At 34.8% G+C, this 5020-nt stretch overlaps 1 pseudogene; it reads left to right on the top strand.

The window, feature by feature from the left end:
• Positions 1-1096: 1096 nt before the first annotated feature.
• Positions 1097-2260, top strand: LOC149228039 (uncharacterized; annotated as a pseudogene).
• Positions 2261-5020: the final 2760 nt, after the last annotated feature.

The following is a 5020-nucleotide window of genomic DNA, read 5'->3' as shown; positions in this document are numbered from 1 at the left end:
GAAGCTGAAGTCTTCTCCTAGAGGAAGTGTCCCCAATTCTTTGAAGAGGCGTCACAATTGAAGGCATGATCAGGGGCATCTTTGTCTCTGTCTACAACTCTGAATCTGGTATGGCAAGTTGTGGTTCAAGCTCGCTTGATGTGGCTTTGAAGCTTGTAGATGACCATCATTTCCCCCCTATCAGATACAAGGTGAGATGATGGAGGAAATTCAACTACAAGACTGTTCAATACTCTAGAACGAGTTCTGACATATGACGGTAATATCTACTTGGCTGTTGATGCCCATTGCTAAGAAGCGATCCATCCAAGATGGATCTTTGTTCTTGCAGGAGGTTTGTTTCTGAAGCATCTATTTAAAGAATGACTGGTTTTATGGCAGTGCTTACATGGATGAAGATCAAAATAATGATCTTTCATATGGCCAACTCGGTGACAGTGTTGGCATTTCACAATATGTTGTTGTTGTTGTGCAAGACGAGAAGAATCTGGAACAATTTAAGGTGAACTGTAATGAAGGAATCAAGAGTGTTCTTGTTGATTTTAACTTTGTCTTCGATAGTAGATTGTATCAGAGTTTTGAAAACATTAATGCACCACCAATTAGAGCCATAACAAGTGCACCATTATTAAAATCAAAGTGTAATAGTTCTAATGGCAGGAAATGATTGAACTCTCCTCCAAAAAATACTACTTTTAATTTTCAACTTTCTACCTTCATGATTAGATAAAAAACCACTTAAAAAGACTTCAATATACTATGTCAATACTTCAATCTGAGCATATAATCCAATAGCAGTAGAATAGGAAATACGATATAGACAATGAAGGGTGTCTGCCTTATTGCTTTATGAAATTTTGCTGAGTAGAAGGTGGAAACTTTCAGTCTAAGATGGCACTAGCCTATACCTATTATTGACAATAGATGAATGAGAAATATGTTAAGCTTTTGTAGAACTTACATCTGTAGCAGTGGCTAGCTTTCTTAGTTTCAATGAATCACCATTGGTTGAACCAGTACGGACCAATGATGGAGCTGAAGAGAACAAAGAAGCATTAAGGAAGTCACATGGTGAGGAAGATGATGATTTCCAAATATATCTAAAACCAATTGGCCTTCATTCCAATTCAGTGAAGATGAGGCAGTTGCTTGTCGAATGGCAACCAATGAGATTCATGTTTTTGATCCGGAAAACTTTGCTAAAGGAATTGTGAATAAGATCCACCTTCCTGGAATAGCTGGTTTGCAACTTGCTACAACTCCTCCAACATATTTTGCGGCATATATTCCCAAAATCAAAGGGAATACCAGCCAGCATTCAAATATTTAAGCGAGAGGATGTTGGCCCAGCCCAGCCTGTAGCTCGACGAAGCTTTTTTTCAGTGTTCCAATGTCCAGTTAATTTGGAACCATGGATCGACTAGATTGTTGGTTATTGCACAGTCTGATGTTGACAAAAGCAATCAAAGTTACTATGGGGAGTCCAGATTACATTACTTGACGACTGATGGGAGTCATGAAGGGCTTGTGCCTCTCCGTAAGGAGGGACCTATCCATGATGTTAAGTGGTCTCCTTCAGGAACTGAATTTGCAGTGGTTTACAGATTCATGCCTGCAAGAGCAACATTGTTCGACAAAAAGTGCAATCCTCTCTTTGATTTTGGAACAGGCCCTTACAATACACTCAGATGGAACCCTCATGGAAATTTTTTATGCATAGCAGGTTTTGGTAATTTACCTCACGAAATGGAATTTTAGATTGTTCTACGAAAAAGTTGCTTGGAAGTTCAAAGGCTGAATGGTCAGTCACAAGTGAATGGTCACTTGATGGACGATATTTTATGACAGCAACAACGGCTCCCCGGTTGCAAGTGGACAATGGGATCAAGATATTTTCTTATAATGGATCACTATACTTCAAGAAGATGTTTGAAAAACTATATTAGGCAGAGTGGCACCCAACAGAGTCCATGATATATGGAGATCTTCCAGAGTTAGTAGAGAAAGTAAAGGAAATCTATGGGTTGAGACAACTAATACAATCTCCAAAACCTCAAATCAAGTTCCAAAGATTGTTGTCGCTGCACCAAAACCTACAACATATTAGCCACCCCATGCTAAAATTGCCTCTGCACCAAAACCTGCATCATATCAGCCACCACATGCTAAAAGCGCTATGGTTCTTAATGCTTAGATTTTTGGCGAGACAAATTCTTCCCAAGAGACAAGTAAGAATGCACTGTCACCCCTATACATGTAGATGTCCCTGCCAGGGACTAACTGGAATTTGTAGAGAAAACAATCATTCAGGAAGTGGGAAAGCTCTGAATTCTTTCTTCTATACCATCAATTAATCACACTGCCCACTTCAACCTTATGGAACTCCTTATGCATATGCTCCTACACAGATACCACAGTGGTAACGTGTGAGACAGTTCACTGGTGGTGTGAGACAGACACGGGTTTTGGTTGAGGAGGCAGTGTAATCCACACTATAGAGATAATACACAGTCACACCAACAGAGTGTAATCTTCAACACCCACATACTCCAGGAAATGCACAATCCACGCTCACTTCATTACAGTGCCTGAAGCAACTTACCAAACTATTCGATGCAAAAAGCAGAGAATAATGGCAGAGGCCAGGTGAATAGGAGTATGGCAGAGATGTTAGAAATAGTGTCAGACCCGATTTCAGTGAGAGAGAAGTGATAGAGCTACTAGACAGGTAGTGCTGGCAGAGTGCTCAGGGAGACATAACTGAGCATTACTACGTGTAGAAGATTCATAAACGCAAATGTGAGCAGAGATTGTAGCTAAATTTTAGCTGAGAAAACATTCATGAAATGCAAAATTGATGGTAGAACTGACTTGCACATAAATGCCATAAAACAAGTGGCTCAAATATAACCAGGGTAGGATATCGCCCACTTTGATACCATGTTAAACACATACATGGCAGACACAAAGTATGAATGATAAGCATGAGAGTGTCTATTATTAACAAATGATATACATTTATACTACATTCATATGACCTTTGGTTTCGTATCCCAAGGTCTCTTGGACTTCCTTAGACTATTCAGCCTCCACACCAACCCTTAGAGGATTAGGTGTCCAACACATATAAATAATTGAATCATGATTTTACCAAATATCCATGAATTTTTATTTTTATTTTTATAGGAAATGAAAGTAAATTAAAATTACTTACTAATGTGTAATTTTTATATAATAATTATGATTAAACACAATGCTTTTACATATATTTTCTTTCTTGTAGTTAAAACATAGATGAATTTGAGATTTAACTTAGTGTGTTTTCAATATGAACATTTATGAATTTATATTTTATTTTCATAAAAAATAAAAGAAAATTAAAATTACTTCTTAATTATATAGCTTTTATATAATAATTATGATTAAAAAATATGTATTTATAATTCTAATTTTTCTATGAATTAAAAATTTAAAATGAATTAAATGTTTTCAAACTTTGAAAATAAAAACTAAACTAGATTACATAGGGAAAAAATTGTATTTATAATTCTATTTTTTCCATAAATTTAAAATTTAAAATAAATTAAAAGTTTTTAAACTTCGAAAGTCAAAACTAGGTTATGTAAGATCTTGAGTTTGCCTTTGTGTCTTCCCTCACCCCCACTGGGGGAGGTAAAGCTTTGAGGCTCTTGAGTTTTCCTTTGTGTCTTGCCTTACCCCTACTAGCCGGAGGTAGGGCTTTGAGGCTAAGCCACATAGCTACTCCCAATCCGCATAAAAGATAATTTCAAGGAGCATATAATATTAGTAATTAAAAAATTATATTTATTTTTTAGTATTTTCACATTCATATAATCAAAAGGTTTTTCCACCTTTTGAGAAAAGAAGTATTTTATTAAAAAACAACGGTGATTTTTATCTTAATGCTTTTTCAGCATGAACATCTATTGATTTATTTTTTATTTTCATCGAAAAAACAGAAAATTAAAATTACGTATAAATGTGTAGCTTTTATAGAACAATTATGATTAAAAAATATGTGTTTATAATTTTAATTTTATTATGGTTAAAACTTGGACGAATCTAAGATTTAACCTAACATGTTTTCAGCATGAATATCTATGGTTCTATATTTTATTTTCATAAAAAATATAAGAGAATTAAAATTAATTGGTAAATGTGTAGCTTTTATTTACCAATTGTGATTAAATTGTATGTTTTTATAATTCTAATTTTCTTATGGTTAAAAGTTCGACTAATTTAATATTTAACCTAATATGCTTTTAACTTGAATATCTATACATCTATTTTTTAATTTCATTAAAAATAAAAGAAAATTAAAATTACCTAATAAATGTGTAGTTCTTATATAAAAATTGTGATTAAAAAATATGTTTTTAAAATTTTAAATCTTTTTTATGATTATAACTAAAATTTAAAATGAACTAAAAGGTTATGTGTATGATGATGAGGATGGTGGTGGTGGTGGTTAACATCCACTCAGACTAAATTGGTCTATCGGACCTACAATTTTCTTAGTTTTTAATTATCTGGCTCCTCGTCTTTCTTGGCGAGATTAGTGCTATAGCTTTCTTTTTTTTCTCTACGGTCTTCCAACTTCCTTTATCTTGCATCTCCTTCATCTCTTCTTGTTCTTGGGACATTGGTGTCTTAGCTTCGTGATCTATTGTGTTCGTCCCTTTGAAGATAGTCGGAGAAGAAGTTTGGTCTAGGAGATCTACTTTGCTGTTAAATGAAGATTTATTTTGTGTGGTATTCGAATCCTCATAGCTGTTGATTTGTTGGGCGGGGATTTCTCCCTGCTTGTCTTGAGAGTTGTTTCTTTCTTGCCCGATTTCTTGTGATTCAGAGTTTTCTATAGAGTATTCTTTTTTGATGACAGTGTAGTGTTCTTTTTGTGCTCCTTCCCACCATGTAGATTTGTGGTGGTTTTTTTTAGCAGAATTTTTCTAGGAGGCTTTTGGGCAATTTTTGGCTATATGGCCCGTCTCAAAGCAAG

The sequence above is a fragment of the Pinus tabuliformis genome, chromosome J, assembly GCF_031772625.1.
Source record: "Pinus tabuliformis cultivar Carrire ecotype Pingquan chromosome J, CPIR1, whole genome shotgun sequence".
Classification (NCBI taxonomy): domain Eukaryota; kingdom Viridiplantae; phylum Streptophyta; class Pinopsida; order Pinales; family Pinaceae; genus Pinus; species Pinus tabuliformis.
The sequence above is the reverse complement of the archived record's forward strand: the minus strand, read 5'-3'. Positions and strand labels throughout refer to the sequence as shown.